Raw genomic sequence first — 19,792 nt, forward strand, 5'->3', positions numbered from 1 at the left:
ATCTCACCAGAGTACCTTGTTCCACATGTCTTTTCTTGCCTACATAGCTTGTGGCCAAATTCAAAAGAATGTCTTACGGCTACCTTTAAACGGTGCCTTTCTTCATGCTGCTCTTCCATAAGCATCAGGTTTATGGAGTGCATGGCTAATAGTTATCCTGTGAACAGATTTCTCTCTGCAGCTCTTCAATCGTTACCGTGGGCCTCATGACTGCTTCTGATTAGTGCTCTCTCCTTGCCTAGCATTTTTGTTAACATCTCCACTGGAAATTACTAATATTCTTCCATATCTCTGCTCAGAACTTTGCACACAAATCAATAAAACAGTCGCTTATCATTGCTTAAATTTTTATGAGGTTATATGAGCTATTTACACTGAAAGGATTGACGCCCTGCAATGAACTTTACCCTGACCATTTGGCATCCCATTTTATCATAAAAACACTAAAAGAGCTTACTATACATTGAATGACACTCAAAACAGGCTAGTGTGTACAATATTTGCTGAATGTACTGTCCTGTTGCTGATGTCTTTATGGCAAATATGTTTACAGTTCTACTAACCCACACCAGAACAACCCGGTTAAACTGGAAAAACAGCACTGAAGACCAACAGAAAAAGCATTCTATGTAGCAATATTTTATTTTCCAAATCTCAAAATGATGATCTTGACAGGGATATAAGCAGATTTCTCACTTCTCGGACTCTTTAAATGACTTAAGCCTTGTCTGTTAAGACGTGTGGCTGATTAATCATTTCAGACGGCCTTTGGACTGAAAATCTAAAAAAACACACCCTTTTGTTGTCGCTCCTAAAGAAGCAGCTTTTGCATTTTAGATGGAGAACACGGAAACCCAGATGAGGAATGCAAATGTATGACTGTTATTAAATCTAATGGCTAGAAATTTGAGATGGAAAACACCAAGTTCGAAGCGTGTAAGTTTGAATAACTAATTACTGATTATTTACTTTAGAACTAATTGTTTAGGAAACCAAAACTTCCTAGTTTATTTAAGTTCTGCATATTTCAAATGCTTTCTGATTATGAATTTTGTTGTTTTGTTTTGTTAGTGGATGGCTTGAGTACATCACAGATAAAGATTGTCCTTCTTGCAGGAAGGAACTGTGGGAAGAGCTCTCTGGGGAACTTGATCCTTGGCAAAGAGGAGTTTGCAACCAAAGAGACGACTACTTCTTCTCGGAGGCTGGGAGTGGTGGCCGGAGGTTGGCTCACAGTGGTGGAGACTCCTGGCTGGTGGTGCGACTCCAGTGCTCAGGAAACTTTAAATCTTGTGAAGAGGGAGATAATAACCAGCGTCTCATTGTGCTCACCGGGCCCTCATGTATCTTTTCAGAGAGACGTCGGAGGGCCGTGGAGGAGCATGTGGGCCTGCTGGGCGACGGTGTGTGGGGTCACTGCATTGTCATCTTCACCTTTGCTTACAGGTTTCAGCACATGCAAGCAGAAGAGTACGTGGAAAGAGAGGGGGAAAGCCCTCCTTTGGCTTACTGAGAAGTGCGGTCAGAGGTGTCACAGCATTGTCCTAAATGATGACATGGATGTAACAGAGCTGCTGGCGAAGATACAGAAACTTGTTACAAGAAATGGAAGCAGAGTATTTGAGATGCAGGAAAACATTTTACAGGTGGTTGCAGAAGACAAGAGAGGAGTAGCTGAGAGGGCCCAGCTGAGGTTTTTAAGAATGAAACGTCAAAGATCTCTCATGCGGGGTGAGTCAAAGTCTCAAAAAGCAAGAAAACTCTAAATTATTGAGTTTTAGGTTTAAATTCAGCTGAACTTTACATTGCTTTAGATGCCATGCAGCTGTTCATCTTATTCCTAACATGTTTTAACAGCCACACATTCATCTTTGTACCAAAGAAGTTTCCTGCATGCTTTAAATATGGATGAAGCTTGTACTGCCACAGTACGTCTTTTACAGCTCCACAGCTACTACCTCTTACCAATTTTCTGCTGGATATGTATCTGCTAGTTTTTTTCCATTACATCGTTCAGCATTAAAAGGCTACCTTAGCTTATGTTCACTGTGGCAGCACATACAATGCAATTAGAGATGAAATGCAAAGTTCCTCTTAGGTGAACAAGTAAAGGGCAGGACCCAGCTGCCGATGCACAAGCTAAAAAATGTAGGAAACAGAGAATATTGGTTATTATGTAAATGTTTTATCTGATAAATCCAGGAGTGCACAAGAGCCGGGCAGGAAACATCACATATGTTGTAAATATACTGTCTGCATGAACAAAACCTTACTTCACTACTCCATTACTGCAACCCTGTGCAAGCCCAGAGTGCTTCAGAAGTAGTTCCTCAGTTTTCACAGTTGTTTCTTTTTATAAGCTCAAAGGGATATGTAAGTTGGTTGGTAACCTGTAGCTTAAACACCAAGATCAGACAGACGATAGGAACCAAGATTGTTTATATTTGTTTGGTAAGTGACGTTTACAGACAAATCTATGAGGGCACAACACAATGAAATATCAGGAGTTCATTTTAAACCCTACACATGCTCTGTTTCGACATGACATTTATGTCATGAAAATCTTTAAGATCTAACAATGTTTAGTCTGTATTTCTTTTCATTGTACAATCTTAAAAAAACACTCAGAGGAGGAGGACATTGTCTTGATCTTTCTTGATAAATTGTCTGGTATTACACAGTTTGAAGACTGGAGTTCCTCTTTAGGCTGTTTTTCATTTATAGCCAAAAATAGCCCAAAGGCCACAATGCTTTGAGCCCTAAAATAATGAACAGCATCATAATTCTAGAATTGCGCCACTCAAGGTGGCAGCAGATTGGAGTAGCTCTGTTACTTTTGATTCTGATTTATTCTTTTTTGGGAACTATTCCTCTTGTGGTGGATACAGTTGATTTTTTTTGGATGACTGTCCACTCCAGTGTCGGATGCTGTGCAGCTTGGAGGATTTTTCTTAATACTTTCTATTTTTGGACATTTGATATGATGCATTGCCATGGCAACGGGGTTGTTTCTTACAACCGGGAGCAGCTGATTAATATCTCAAAAGCTCAAATAATACTTCAGCTACAACCCCAAATCCCTGATGAGTTGAAAAGGAGACGCCATGGATGCAGAGCAGGAGCTAAGAGAAGAGAGAGAAGGAGGAAGTTCAAACCATCTCTTCCGTCGATTTTGATAGACAATGTGAGATCGTTGGGAAACCAGTTGGATGAACTCCAAGCCCTACAAAGGACCCAGCCAGAGTACCGGGCATGCAGTATCATGTGTTTTACTGAGACATGGCTGCAGGATCATATCCCTGACTCCAGCATCTCTCTGCCGGGCTTTTTAACCATATGAGCAGACAGAGATTTAAAGAGGAGCGGCAAATGTAAAGGAGGTGGACTGGCAGTACTTGTGAACAACAGATGGTGTCATCCAGGACATGTAACTGTGAAGTGTCATCTCTGCAGTCCAGATATTGAACTGTCGGCAGTAAGTTTTCGTCCATATTATTTACCCAGAGAGTTCACCAGTGTTATTTTGGCAACAGTTCCACCTTCGTTGTTGCTGACACTGCATGTGATGCTATCAGCTCGGTTGTTGCTAAGCTACAGACACAAAACCCCAATGCTTTTGTGGCAATTTCTGGTGATTTTTACCACGCTTCACTCTCTGCTACACTTCCAACGTTTCAACAGTTTGTCAGCTGCTCTACCAGAGAAAACAAAACATTGGATTTGTTTTATGCAAATGTCAAGGACTCATACATCTCTACAGCAAGACCTCCTCTAGGCAAATCAGATCACAATCTTGTTTTTCTCTGCTCGAAATATAAGCCCCTTGTTCAGAGGCAACCTGTAATAAAGAGGACTGTGAGGAAATGGTCACAGGAAGCTGAAGAAGCTCTGCAAGGTTGCTTTGAGGCTACAGACTGGGACGCACTGTGCCAGCCACATGGAGAGGACATCAATGCCATGACTGAGTGTGTAACCGACTATATAAACTTCTGTGTGGATAACATCATCCCCACCAGAACCGTGAAATGCTTCCCCAATAACAAACCTTGGATCACCAGTGACCTGAAGGACCTGCTTAACAAGAAAAAAAAAGCCTTCAGAGAGGGAGACAGAGAATTATTGAGGAGTATACAGAAGCAACTTAAAGTCAAGATAAGAGACAGCAAGGAGGTGTACAAGAAGAAGCTGGAGAGCAAGCTCCAGCAAAACAATATCAGAGATGTGTGGACAGGGATGAAGAAGATCACAGGCTTCAAGCAGAAGGATGATCAGACCGATGGAGGTCTGGACAGAGCCAATGAACTGAACGTATTCTTCAATAGGTTCAGTTCAGAAACAAGCTTCGCATCCTCCTCTCCTGCTCACAGCCAAACAGACATTCCATCTTCCTTTGACCCACAGGACCCACAGCTGTCCAGTAACACCTCACATTTTTTATCTTCCACCTCAGCCCTAGACCCTTCTGCTTCTACATGTTTGCCTTCAACCATATCAGAAGATGCTGATGCTTCCTTTGCTTCCCCCTTCCACCTGTGTGTCTCAAGAAGTCAGGTGAAGAGACAACTGGAGAGACTGAATAGGAATAAGGCTGCAGGTCCAGATCATGTCAGCCCTAGAGTCCTGAAGGCCTGTGCAGAGCAGCTCTGTGGGATTCTGCAGCACCTCTTCAACCTTAGCCTGGCCCAGAAGAAGGTTCCGGTGTTGTGGAAGACCTCCTGTCTTGTTCTGGTACCAAAGAAAGCTCACCCATCAGTCCTCAATGACTATAGACCTGTTACCCTGACATCTCACATCATGAAGGTCCTAGAGAGACTCCTGTTGGCCCACCTGAGTAAGCAAACAGTAAACCATCAGGAACCCCTTCAGTTTGCTTATCGCTGTGGAGTTGGAGTTGAAGATGCCATCATACGCCTGCTTCAACAAACCCACTGTCATCTGGACAAAGCCAGTAGCACTGTGAGGATCATGTTCTTTGATTTCTCCAGTGCATTTAATACAATCCAACCTGATTTGCTTTGCCAGAAACTCCAGAAGACTCAGGTGGAGGCCTCAACAATCTCCTGGATCAAAGACTACCTGACAAACAGACCACAGTTTGTGAGACTGAAGGGTTATGAGTCTAACCAGGTAGTCAGCAGCACAGGAGCACCACAGGGGACTGTACTCTCACCATTCCTTTTCACTCTGTACACCTCAGACTTCCAGTACAAGACAGACTCCTGTCATCTGCAGAAATACTCGGATGATTCTGCAGTCGTGGGGTGGATCAGAGATGGACAAGAAGCTGAGTACAGGAAGGTGGTGGACCGCTTTGTGGCATGGTGTGGAAACAATCATCTCATTTTGAACGTGACTAAAACAAAGGAGATGATTGTAGATTTTAAGAGAAACAGGAATAAGTCAAAAACTATTTCTATCATGGGAGAAGAAGTGGAGGTGGTGGAGGAGTATAAATACCTCGGTGTTCACCTGGACAACAGACTAGAGTGGAGATGCAACTGTGAAGCCATCTACAAGGGACAGAGCAGACTGTACTTCTTGAGGAAGCTTAGGTCCTTTGGTGTTTGCAGCAAGATGCTGCATATCTTCTATAAGTCTGTTGTGGAGAGTGTGATCTCTTCTACCATCATCTGTTGGGGAAGCAGCATCAGAGCCAGGGACTTAAAAAAGCTCAACAAGCTGATAAAAAAGGCTGGTTCTGTTCTGGGGACTCCTCTGGAACCTCTGGAGATCATTGTGGAAAGACGGATTCTTCATAAAATGAAGAACATTATGGAGAACCCTGAGCATCCTCTTCATGAGACTGTCCTACAACAACAGAGTGTCTTCAGTCAGAGGCTTCTTCAGATCTGCTGTAAGACGGAGCGCTACAGGAGATCCTTCCTGCCCACAGCAAGCTAACGTGCAGGTCGCACAGCGCATGCTCGCCGACCAGATACTGAGTGTGGAGCGGACCAACCCGGACTCCTTAGTAATCGTCGTTGGTGACTTTAACAAAGGTAATCTCACCCACGAACTCCCCAAATATAGACAGTTTATTAAATGTCCGACCAGAGAGGACAACATTCTGGATCACTGTTACACCACCATCAGAGACGCTTATCACGCCGTCCCACGTGCTGCACTGGGCCAATCCGACCACATCATGGTCCACCTGATTCCTGCATACAGGCAGAAACTAAAGCTCTGCAAACCTGTGGTGAGGACGACAAGGAAGTGGAGCAGTGAGGCTGTGGAGAATCTCCAGGCGTGTTTAGGCTGTACAGACTGGGATGTGTTCAGGACTACTACCAACAGTCTGGACGAGTACACAGAGGCTGTGACTTCCTACATCAGCTTCTGTGAGGACAGCTGTGTACCATCATGCACCAGGGTGAGTTACAACAACGACAAACCCTGGTTCACAGCTAAACTCAGAAGGTTAAGACTGGATAAGGAAGAGGCCTTCAGGAGTGGGGACAAAGACATATACAGAGAGGCGAAGTACAAGTTTGGCAAGGCAGTGAAAGAGGCCAAACGACTGTACTCTGAGAAGCTCCAAAACCAGTTCTCAGCCAACGACTCTGCGTCTGTCTGGAAAGGGCTCAAGCAAATCACCAACTACAAGCCGAAAGCCCCCCACTCCATCAACGACCGACGCCTCGCCAACGACCTGAACGAGTTCTACTGCCGCTTTGAAAGACAAAGGGACAGTCCTGCAACCATCCCCCACGACGCCCCCCAACAGCTGCAGCCATAATCCACCACCCCCATCTCTCCAACCTCAAGAGGGGCCTTGGCACCTCCAACCCCCACCCTGAAGTTCCCCCCCACCAGCCCCCTACCCACGCCGAGGACGGCTCTTTCCATCCAGGAGAGGGACGTCAACAAACTCTTCAGGAGACAGAACCCCCGGAAAGCTGCTGGTCCGGATTCTGTCTCACCAGCCAGCCTGAAGCATTGCGCTGATCAGCTGTCTCCAGTCTTCACAGACATTTTTAACACCTCACTGGAGACATGTCATGTGCCAGCCTGCTTCAAGTCCTCCACCATCGTCCCTGTCCCCAAGAAGCCAAGGACCACAGGGCTTAATGACTTCAGACCCATCGCCCTGACCTCTGTGATGATGAAGTCCTTTGAGCGCCTTGTGCTCTCACACCTAAAAGGCATCACCGACCCCCTCCTGGACCCCCTGCAGTTTGCCTACAGAGCCAACAGGTCTGTAGACGATGCAGTCAACCTAGCCCTTCACTTCATCCTCCGGCACCTGGACTCCACAGGAACCTATGCCAGGATCCTGTTTGTGGATTTCAGCTCTGCCTTCAACACCATCGTCCCAGTTCTGCTACAGGAGAAGCTCTCCCAGCTGAGTGTGCCCGACTCCACCTGCAGGTGGATCACTGACTTCCTGTCTGACAGGAAGCAGCGCGTGAGGCTGGGGAAGCACGTCTCTGACTCCCTGACCATCAGCACCGGTTCCCCCCAAGGCTGTGTTCTCTCTCCTCTGCTCTTCTCCCTGTACACCAACAGCTGCACCTCCAGTTACCAGTCTGTCAAGCTTCTGAAGTTTGCGGACGACACCACCTTGATCGGACTCATCTCTGATGGTGACGAGTCTGTGTACAGATGGGAGGTGGACCATCTGTTGGACTGGTGCAGCCAGAACAACCTTGAGCTCAACGCTCTAAAGACAGTGGAGATGGTTGTGGACTTCAGGCAGAACCCAGCCCCACCTGCCCCCATCACCATCTGTGACTCCACAATTGACACTGTGGAATCTTTCCGCTTCCTGGGAACCATCATCTCCCAGGATCTCAAGTGGGAGCCAAACATCAGCTCCCTCATCAAGAAAGCCCAGCAGAGGATCTTCTTCCTGCGGCAGCTGAAGAAATTCAACCTGCCAAAGACTATGATGGTGCACTTCTACACAGCCATCATTGAGACCATCCTCACCTCCTCCATCACCATCTGGTACGCCGCTGCTACAGCCAAGGATAAGGGCAGGCTGCAGCGTGTCATTCGGTCTGCTGAGAAGGTGATTGGCTGCAGTCTACTGTCGCTCCAGGAACTGTACACCTCCAGGACCCTGAAGCGGGCAGGGAAGATTCTGGCTGATCCCTCCCACCCCGGTCACAGACTCTTTGAGACTCTCCCCTCTGGCAGGAGGCTGCGGTCCATCCGGACCAAAACCTCACGCCACAAGAACAGTTTTTTCCCATCTGCCACCAGCCTTGTTAACAAAGCCCGGAAACCACCCTGACAAGGTCTGGAATCGGCCCTTCTCCACAATCTTCCTCAGGGTCCGGTCACCTCTTCTCGTTGTGCAGCGTTTTCTGCCACACTTTTTCCTTCCCACAGACTTCCCACTGAGGTGCCTTGATACAGCACTCTGGGAACAGCCTATTCGTTCAGAAATGTCTTTCTGTGTCTTACCCTCTTGCTTGAGGGTGTCAATAGTGGCCTTCTGGACAGCAGTCAGGTCGGCAGTCTTACCCATGATTGGGGTTTTGAGTGATGAACCAGGCTGGGAGTTTTAAAGGCCTCAGGAATCTTTTGCAGGTGTTTAGAGTTAACTCGTTGATTCAGATGATTAGGTTCATAGCTCGTTTAGAGACCCTTTTAATGATATGCTAATTTTGTGAGATAGGAATTTTGGGTTTTTATGAGCTGTATGCCAAAATCATCCGTATTAAGACAATAAAAGACCTGAAATATTTCAGTTAGTGTGCAATGAATCTAAAATATATGAATGTTAAATTTTTATCATGACATTATGGAAAATAATGAACTTTGTCACAATATGCTAATATTTTGAGAAGGACCTGTATATTTATATTATATTGTAGATATGTTTATACTGTTTAATTTGTATTGTATTGCACCGACTACGCCAAAACAAATTCCTTGTATGTCCAAAAACGTACTTGGCAATAAAGCTTTTCTGATTCTGATTCTGATTCTGATCAGCATCTACAACGGCTCTTTGAGGAAACCTTCATAATATGAGCTACAACAACATTTAATTTCCCTTTGGGATTAATAAAGTATTTTTGAATTGAATTGAATATGGCGTGTAGAAAAATGTGTAGGATGAAATATTTTACAAAACAGAAAGATTTTTAAGAGACATGTTTTTTTACTTTATCCCTGGTGGTATCACACCTTAGGCCTATTTTCATTAGCATCAATTGGTGTCCTTCTCGAATGTTTATTTACACTCTAAAGCTGTCTTCAGCATGCCAGTGCATTTGCTATTCTAAGTTTTGTCTAATAGAAAACATACTGATTGCTCCAATGCAAAGTTTACATACTTGCTATTGGAGCATTAATGTCCACTTTAGAACATTTGTTGGGGTTAGCTGACATCTTGTTCAAGCTAATGTATGTTTATTTTTTTCACTCAGTTTACCAACCAGATTGTTTTTTTTTTCTCTGTCATGAAAAATATGCAAACATAACAGCTGAATCTTGTTTGGGAGCACATATCCAGAAAGGCAAGAAGTAAATTTTCAATAATCATAACATATGAGTTAAGAGTAATTCTTCTGCTGCTGATGAGTGAGACCAGTCAATTCAGAATGCTGGGCATTTCACCTGTAAAGTCAAAACAACACAGGTGTGTTTAGCTAATGCTAAAGTTCAGCTCTGCAGATATTTTTAGTCCATTTAGATTCAACAAAATGTCCAAAACAGAAGACCTAAAACTATAGTATAAGGCTGCACCATGCAGCCAACTTCCATACTTTGATTTCTCCAAATCCTACGCACATGTAGTAGTTAATTTGTATTGTGGATTTATTGTGAGAAAGAATGTTCTGCATTATTTCTTCTTAAAGCCTTTAAAAGGTATACTACCTTGTTGTTGGCTTTTTCTTTACAATGTGTACACAAACGTAAGAATGCCATTTATATTCTAGCTTCTTTAAAGAAGGCAAATATCTTAAACATTTTTTAATATTCCTTTGACCCTGACTTAAAATTACATATTTTAAGCAAAAAAAAAAAAAACAAATTAACTTTACTCTCTGCTCGTTTTTGTGCTCATAGAAAAGTTAAGGCCAGTCACTACCATCCGTCTTGTGCTGCTTGGAGCGAAGGGTTCAGGAAAGACTTCAGCGCTGAACACCATCCTGGGCAGAGAGAACAGGCAGAGACCTGGCAGAACAGCTCAGTGTTCAGTTGGAGAAGGTGTGGTGTTTGGAAGACTGGTGACCATTGTGGACACACCAGGGTGGTGGATGAACTACTTCTGCAACGAGACTCCTCTCTTCGATGAGAGGGAGATGGTGCTTAGCCTGTCTCTCTGTCCTCCGGGGCCTCATGTCTTTCTGCTGGTAATTCGTGTGGACCGAGCTTTCACAGAGACTTACAGAAGAGCAGCACAGGAACACATTGAGCTCATCAGTGAGCAAATCTGGAGTCATGCAATCCTGCTGTTCAGTTTCGGAGACTGGCTGGGGGGCACTACAACTGAGCAGTTCATTGAGAGTGAGGGGGAGCCTCTGCAGTGGCTTGTTGAGAAATGTTCCAACAGGTATCATGTTTTGAACAATAAAACTAAAGGAGATGGATTCCAAGTCAGAGAACTGATTGGGAAGATTGAGGAAGCGATGTCTGGCTGCAACAGAAGCTGGCATTATGAAATAGAGAGGAAAGAGTTGGATGAGATGAAAAGGAGGATGAAAGAAGAGACAGAGAGAGCCAACGAACAACTGATGAGAAAGGAGAAACAAAGACTGGTGGAAAAGTCTGAACTGGGTGAGTTGTATACACCCGTGTAACATTTGGTGCATTATTTGTTGAAATGTTTTAATATATAAAACTTTACATTGACAGAGAAGGTGACCCCTCTGCATGAGCTGAGAATAATATTGGTTGGTGGCAGGAAAGGTGGCAAAAGCTCATGTGGAAACACCATCCTCAGCAGAGGATGTTTTGCTACAAACAGCCAAACTGTCTCCTGCAGTGAAAAGCAATGCAAAATCAAAGGCAAGACAGTTTCTGTACTGGACACTCCAGGATGCTTCCCTGTAAGCTCAGAATTCCTGAGGACTTCTTCGGCTGTCCTCCTGGTCGTCAATGTGAGCACCTCATTCACGGATCTCCACCGAGAAGCCATTGAGAAACATCTGGATGGTGGGAGAAGCCAGCTGTGGAAAAGAGCGATGGTGTTGTTCAGCTACGGCGACTGGCTGGGAGACACAAGCATCGAACAATGCATTGAGAGTGAAGGAGAGCCACTGCAGAGGCTTGTAGAGCAGTGTGGGAACAGGTACCATGTTATGGACAATAAGAACCAGGGAGATGGAGGTCAGGTCACGGAGCTTATTGAACTGGTGGAGGAGATGTTGGCCACACAAAGGTTGGCTGATCTTTATAATGGTAACCACATGTGGAAAAGGGTTTGTTCAGCAGAGGAACGGCAGACTGATGCAATCCTGTGTAAAAGGAACCTACAGAAGCAGAACAACAGAAGACACCAGCTTTCTCTTGACTGTAAGTAAACCTCATGAGCTTATGTTTTTTTCCATTATAGGCAAATACAGGCAATTACCTGGGTTCCCAAGACAGCAGGGGGACAATAGAACTTAGATATAAATATCTACGAATACATTTTGGATATCTTGTCTGAAATTGATTTCAGATTTTTTTAAATAAACAAAAAGTAAAAAGAAGATTTTAGTTGTCAAAAATATGATTTTCTTCTGGTATTGAACTATTTCAGTTGGGGAAGTTCAGCTGATAGCTGAGTACAATCAGATGTAAAAAAAAAAAGTTATTTGTCCACAGAAGAAGGATATTTCAATGACCCAAAAAGTTGATTGTAGATTAAAGAAGTTTCCAAGCTACCGCACCCTGTTTTCGATTGAACGCCTAGGAGCCTCTACCGGAACGTTCCCCAGAAGCGACCACACTGTTTACAACACTTTCTCTTAAAGGAATGACTCTCAAACTGTACCATACTTTTCAACCATAGAAAAGAATCAGTGATTGCATGATCCAAACAAAACTTAAAGCAGCATCAGATCAACTCGGACCTCAGCAGACTGTTAAATATACATGTAAGTCTGTGCACTACAAAACACCTCTGACCACAAACCCAACTTAAATTTAAAGAACTATTCCAAAATTCTAAACAGTTTCATAGATTTGTTTAATTAAACTGAGGTTCTTACTCACGGGTTTGTGTCTACCCTTCTCTCCATGCATCGACTCTAACAAAGGATGCACACCTGCACTAAAACCCAATTAGTGCCAGTAAGCCACATGGAAAGCACCCTGCTGTCTAAACCAGGTAAATCAAATGAATCAAATAGGATACAAACAAAAAGAAACCAAAACAAACCGTTTTAGGTAGTTCTGCCATTTGTACCTCTCACTTGAGCTCCTGGTAAACCCAAGAAGGTCACTCCAGTCTTTCATGGTAGTCTTCTTACAGTTGATCTTCTATCAGGATGAGGACAACGAGGCGTCTCACATCCCTGTGCAGGATGGTGGTAGGTATCTATAGTCTCTTATGACCATTTATAGTTTTGGGGCTGGAGACTGGGTAACTTGGGAACACTTTTATGTTCGCATCTCTGACAGTACCTTTCTTCTCTAGAAAAATGTTCACCACTCTGCCTAGTTTATATTGACTCTTTAGCATATTTTGATCAGCAAACCAAACTACGCCCCTGACAGCAATGTTTCGCTCTTTAGTGTGCCATTTACCATTTTATTGCTACTTCTACAACTGCAAGTTAAAATGTTACCATGCAAAAGAAAGCCAGATATTAACAACACCAAGAAAAGTGGCCAGCTTCTCTGGGCCCGGGCTAATAAAATGGACTGACACAAAGTGAAAAAGTGTGCTGTGGTCAGTTGAGTTCACATTTCAAAGTCCAAAGGACTTCTTGTCCTCTGGGCCAAAGAGAAAAGGGACTATGCGGATTGTTATCAGCGCAAGATCAAAAGCCAGCACCTGTGATGGTATGGAGGTGCTTTAGTGCCCATGGCATGGGTAACTTGCACATCTGTGAAAGCACCGATAATGCTGAAAGGTACATACAGTTTTTGGAGCAATATATGCTATCATCCAAAAACTTCTTTTTCAGGGACGTCCCTGCTTATTTCAGCAAGACGATGCCAAACCAGTGTGGCTTCGTAGTAAAAGAGTCCAGGAACTAGACTGGCCTGCCTACAGTCCAGACCTGTCTCCCATTGAAAATGTGTGGCGCATTAAGAAGCTCAAAATACGACAACAGAGACCCCAGACTGTTGAGCAACTGAAGTTGTACATCAGGCAAGAATGGAAAAGAATTCCAGCTACAAGGCTTCAGCAGTTAGAGTCCTCAGTTCCCAAACGCTTATGGAGTGTTGTTAAAAGGAAAGTTGATGTAACACAGTGGTGAACATGCCCCTGTTGGAACATGTTGGAAGCATCAAAATCAAAATGAGTGAATATTTGCAAAAAAAAAGAAAGAACATAACGTTTATCTGTTTAAACATTAAACATCTTGTCTTTGTAGTGTATTCAGTTGCATATAGGTTAAACAGGATTCACGAATTTATGTTTTACACATTGTCCCGACTTTATTGGAATCAAAGGTATTTTTCAGGATGTTTTCAGCTTTGAGTGAAAAATTATTTAAACAATTTCATCATCCTGAAATTTTAATTCTTCTTTTCCTAGTATAGCATAAGAGGAATTACATTTTCTTTTTCTTTTACCATAAAAAGATTAAGGTAAGCATACTGTTGTTGTCTGGCAATTTTTTGTTGTAATATTTTTATTAAATAAGTAAAGGCTCATTTTTATTAGTATAGTGTTTTAACTAAAGCTGAAAACAAAGCTGAAATAATTTATTATTATTATTTCTAAATTAGCTGAAAAAGATCATTCATATAAAGAGAAACTTTGAGACATTGGCAGGCATTCAGAAAAATCTATTTTTAGCATAACACTTCGAGGAAATAAAATTATTCCTATTTTGGAGATTCTGGCATGCCAACTGTGTGGAATAATAGGTTGTTGATGTAAAAAGTCCAGCAAGAACCTTTTGAAGTGGCCTGGAGAAAAACAGTTGTTATAAGTGCAAACTTTTCATCGGGTTTTCTTGTCAAATACAAGGACCTTTTTGGGACGTCTAGACTAACTGTCATGTTGAGGTGCACACAGCTAAGCAGAGGATTTACACAGGAAGAAAACACAGTAAATTCTAGCTAATATCCATTATTAGTAATATGTAACAGATCACAGGAGGCCTCTGGTGTAGTTGGTGAAGTCTATAAATCAGAGATAAGCACATTTATTTCCTATGATGACTGGTAAAAGCTGACAGAGCATGTTGCACTCATAAAATCACATTATATATTTTCAGTGGCAGTATCTACATCTTCCACGTCTTCTCCAGAGGAATTAAACTCCACACAGCTGGTGGCTTTACCAGCAAGAAGAGCAAGAAGACAATCTGGACAGATGAGTTTGGACAGCAACAGCTTAGTGTTCCTGTTTGTGCTCAAACAAGGACGGAGCTGGTCATCAATAGATTTACCTTTAATGTTCCCTTCTCCGCACAGCCTCGTACTCTCACCTAAATGTCAAACAAAGTTTCTGGTTTCATGTCAGAGTCAGCCCAGCATTCCCTCAAAGGAAGATTTCATTGGCGTCCATTCTCTCTGTCTACCTGCTCTGAGAGAGCGCAGTCTCCGCAGGATTTCTGAGTCTGAAGGCCGGCAGGCTCTAATCGATCAGTGGGGCCACAGCAGCCTCAACGAGCTGGAAGCCTTCATTGACTCTTACTTTGAGATGGTGTGGGAGCAAACCATGGAGTCATCTCAGCCCTCTGAATCTGACCCTCCCACCACAGCGCAGGATGCTGTTGTAAGTGATGTTGGAGAAGAGCAACTGCTATCATCCATTGACAGGAAGCTTTCAAGGCTGGAGCTCCTGGAGGAGATCTGGAAGGATTTGGCAGAACTGAAGCAGAATATGGAGTTCAGCTGGGGGACCATACAGGAACTCAGAGACAAATGTGAAAAGCACTTTGATTAGAAAATGTGTGACATAGATATAAATAACTGTAATTTTATGGAAATGTATAGAATGCATATTTAAGAAAAAAAGAAGTGATGAAAGTGCATTATTTTTTCACAAGATGGCGCTGTTGTCCAGCATACATTTTATTTTGAAAGCCTGCTGATCTGCGCAACCACGACTTTAACACAAAATATTAGATTAATTGATTTTGTAGACAGGACAGGAGCTGTTTTGTGACTGAAAAAACTATCTACAAAGTGGTTATGTGTCCTGAAAATGTGAGTCGCTTACACAGCATCTGAAAAATGTGTTGGTTTTCTGAGACTTGCTCAGTTTCTTTCGTCTTATTGAAACTTTCAGAAAAGTGTTGAGGTTCTGTTGATTCTTTAACATGGAGCTAATCAATCAGGGAAGGATATGTTTGAAAGGTCTTTTTGCTTGGCAACATATCTGATTTGGGGAAATTACTCAGAGCTATTTAAGGGACAACCTGGAATTTTCTTAAAGTTAAGGAAAATTGTTTCTGTACGTAATATAAGACATTAGAAAATGACATAATACCGTCTTACAAAGCCTTTCAGCCGTAACTTTCAGTGAAGTTGAGAGGTTTTTTTGTACAGAAGAAGCAGTTGGGAAGGAGGCAGAAAGGACGTTTTTGTTTGTCTCAGAAGAAACTTGAGTTTTCAGCACTTTAAAACGAATAAACGTCCTATAACAACAATTGCGGACTTCTATGACTGTTAAAATGCCTTATTGATTTTGTGTTGGAGGGAAATTGCAAAGATCAACTGTTCATGACATCATGCATCACTGGCAATATTTTAACTGACATTTGTACCAATACCAGTACGACAGCTGCATTGTAATTATTTTGAATATTATTGAAAAGTTATTTTATTTAGTTAATTCATTTAATAAAGTGAAACTAATCTATAATTGAAACACACATGGATCACATGCATTTTGATTGTGGCTTATAGCTGACGAAAACCTAACATTTAGTTTCTTCAGAAACTAAATTATTATATAAAACCAAAAATGGGATTTTTAATATATATATGTAGGCCTACTGAAAGGTATATCCATGTACTGTGCAAAATATATGCAGTCAATACTTCCTCCAGACTTTGGGAATATAAAGAGAGGGCTGACTGCGCAACAGTACAGTCCCCCTTCTCCTCAGGTAAGACATTTCTAACTTTGTGTCTGAGTGAATACAAGAGTTGCAGCCCATGTCCTGAATGCGTGTGTGTGTGTGTGTGTGTGTGTGTGTGTGTGTGTGTGTGGTGGCCCTTAAGGTACTGACGCCAGCTGCAGTCCATGTCCTGTGAATCTGCCCCACATCCTTGAATGGATTTTGCTGACAATACTGACAAGGCTTCTTTCCGGTGGCTCATGCATCTTTTTTGTTCACAACTTTTCTTCTACTAAACTTTCCATTAATATGAAAACAGCACTCGGTGAACGGCCAGCTTCTGTAGAGTCCCTTTTGTATTAGTCTTATGTAATAGTTTAATTTTGTGACAAACTGAATTTGACATTTACATTAGCTGTAAGCCATAATCATAAAAGTTACAGAAAGAAGAAAATCAAATATATTGCTCTGTGTGCAATACATCTACATTATATATTAGTGTCTTGTTATGAATTTAATTACTGAAATAATTATGTTTTTGGTCTTCAAATTTACTGAGGTGCACATGTTTACAATTACTGAAAATACTAAAGTAAAACAAATTTTTTTGCAGATTACTTCATTTGTCATTGCAGTTTGAATATTTTTGTTTTGCACATCTGGGATGCAGTTCATGACAAAAAGACCTGCAGGAAAAACAGTGGAGCTACTATTTGAATCAAATTTAGATGATGCTTGTGACAGTGGCTATGAAGGTGGTTCAGAAGGACTGGGATGTACCAGATATAGTGATAGTGGAGCTGGAGATCCTAAAGTCACCAAGATGCTGTGGAAGATGAGGATTTAAAACCTGGCTGGCTGAGATCAAGGGCAAAAGAAAGATATATTTGAAAGATCGAAAAGCAAGTTTCAATACGGAACCTTCGTTTTTGTGTTCATTTACTATGCTAATGATACACGAAAGGGCTAGAAACCCTTCATAAAATGATTCTATTCATAATAAAGGGGTATTTGTAGCCATTTTTGACAGTAACGCAGAGTGCTATCCATATTTTTCTCTGGCTGAGATGGAAGTTTGTTGAGCAGCCATTAGAACCTCAAAAAGATCTTTGAGTCTGACAATGGTTATAAACAGGATTATGTTTTAGCCCAGTGTGTATCTTTTCTGTTGAAAACATGTGTGAGAAAACAGTTTAAAGTTTTTTTTTCCTCTTATTAAAGGCTTTCAAGTTTGTCACACACAGAAACACACTTCAGCAGAAAACCCAATCTAAAGGGACTCTGATGTAAACAGTCCACTGCTCTCAAGGCCGTTTTACCTCTAATACACATTTAAAGCAACACTAAGAGGCAGGGGATAGTTTTATTAGCTGATTTATTATGTCTGATGCTGTTTTTTTTTTAATCTCCTGCTAATAAAAAAAAAACCAGCTGAAATGATTAACACTGGGTTGCCATTATATTTATTAAAGTTATATAAGGCAACTTTGCCAGGTAATGGAATTACAGCAACATTGGGCATTTGAAACAAACAAAAGTGATGTCCGTGAGTTACTGAACACAACATTTCTGTATGGTGATAGTGCGTAGGTATGACTCATTCCAGTTCAGGAGGTTTCTTTATGGGCTCCTTACTGGACAGAGAGGCAAGTGAATACCTCTATAGAAAGAAAGAACAAAGGGAGAACATAAAGTAAGCCAGCAGCCTCATGTAATAACATCATAACTACTGAGATACTGTAGCTCACAGAAACCCAAGGCACTCTAACAAAAAGCTTTATCTAAATGGACAATTTCAGGCTTATTCTTGGAAGTAAACTGGGTGTATGGAAAAAAAACAAACAAAGAAACAAACAAAAGAAAACCTCAAAGAAAGGAACTGGAATAAAGTTGACAGATTTACAGTGCCAGCCACATTCATTGGCACCCAGTCAGCCTTAAGTTTGAGTACATGGAGAAAATATACACCATAGTTTTTTTTTTTAACAAAATCACCAGTTGCCAAAATTATTATGTCCCTGCTGGTAACAGGACAACCTCCTTTTGCCAACGGGACAGCCATTATTCTTCTTTACATTTTTTTTTAAGGTTGAATGACTGACAGATAGAGAGAAGTCTTTGACCATTCCTCTTTAAACTATCCCTAGAATCATCCTGGGTCTTCTTTTATGCTCCTTCTCTTCAGCTCACTCAACAGGTTTTCCATACGATTTATGTCTGGAGACTGAGATGACTATGAGAGAATGTTAATTGTCTGTCTGGTGAACATTACTGTTGATTTGGAATCTCTTAACTCTGGCAATGTTTCAATATGTTAGTAAGTTAATTTATTAATAGGCTTTATTTCACTATTTAAGTTTGTATCTGAGTTCATGAGGTGGCTGCAAGGTGGCGCAGTTGGTACCACTGTTGCCTTGCAGCGAGAAGATCTTTCTGCATGGAGTTTGCATGTTGTCCCTGTGGATGCATGTGTTCTCTCCAGTTACTCTGGCTTCCTCCCACAGTCCAAAAACATGACTGTTAGGTTAATTGGTCTCTCTAAATTGTCCTAAAGTGTGAATGGGTGTGTGTGTGGTTGTTTGCCTCTGTGTTGCTGTGCGATGGACTGGCGACCTGTTCAGGGTGTACCTCGCCCCTCGCTCGTGTACCGCTGGAGATAATCACCAGCTCCCCTGCAATCCCATAAGAAAGAAGCGGGTATAGAAAATGGATGGATGGATATATGTTGCCAAATAGTTGGATTTTTTTCACAGTATGAAAATTTGCTCATGCAGTAAAAGGTTTAATTTAGTTAAGGCTTTTTTTTCATCTTCATCTGGTGCCAACAACAAGCAGACACCAAGAGATAAAATGGGGTACACATTTTTTTAACCTAAAATAGCATTAATAATCTTGACACCTATGCTCATATTGAAGGTATTCCTTCACGGAGTCACAGAAAGAGTGACATGTAATACTGATTAAACTCACTGGCTTCACCTCAACGTGAAACAGGATGTTCAGGCAGCCAACTTTTCTGTTTTTATATTTACCTTTCCATTTCAGTCTAATTGCATTTGCATTACTATATGAGCTTTGGTTTTTTAACTAAATTGAATTGCATCATAGATTAGAAAATATGTAAATGTACACCATGTTTGTTTTGCACGTTGGGAGATGTGTCTGAGGCAGGTTTAGACAACTGAGCAGATTTGTTTGATTTGATAATGTGAGCAGCATTTCAGATTAGAGGATATTGGTCAAAGAGCTTTGAATGATTGCAATTGTACCATGCCATCTGCTGTGAAAACTTTGAATAGATGAGACATTAACCTCTGAAAATATAACTGTAAATAAACAAACAAAAAAGTTGGAATGCCAATTGTTCCAAATATGAAGTAACAAAGTCCTAACTGTTTGAACCCTAAATTTGTCTGACTTTCAATGAGCTTATGGTCTGAAGCTCAGATTTCAGATTGTTGCTGTATACAGCCTTATACTATTCTGGCAACAATTTGTTTTGTCAGATCAAAACTTCCAAAGGACTTTGATGAAAAAGGAATCTCAGCTATGATGTTGGAGGAAAAGGATGTTGACATTTGAAGAATTAATTTACTGAAAACATAAACAGGTTGCTTGTCTGCAGACATGTTCTCTATCTTTCATCTTTGTGGTTT

General features: G+C 41.8%; 1 pseudogene; it reads left to right on the top strand.

The window, feature by feature from the left end:
- Positions 1-911: 911 nt before the first annotated feature.
- On the top strand, positions 912-15,947 carry LOC124864178 (annotated as a pseudogene).
- Positions 15,948-19,792: the final 3,845 nt, after the last annotated feature.

The sequence above is a fragment of the Girardinichthys multiradiatus genome, chromosome Y, assembly GCF_021462225.1.
Source record: "Girardinichthys multiradiatus isolate DD_20200921_A chromosome Y, DD_fGirMul_XY1, whole genome shotgun sequence".
Classification (NCBI taxonomy): domain Eukaryota; kingdom Metazoa; phylum Chordata; class Actinopteri; order Cyprinodontiformes; family Goodeidae; genus Girardinichthys; species Girardinichthys multiradiatus.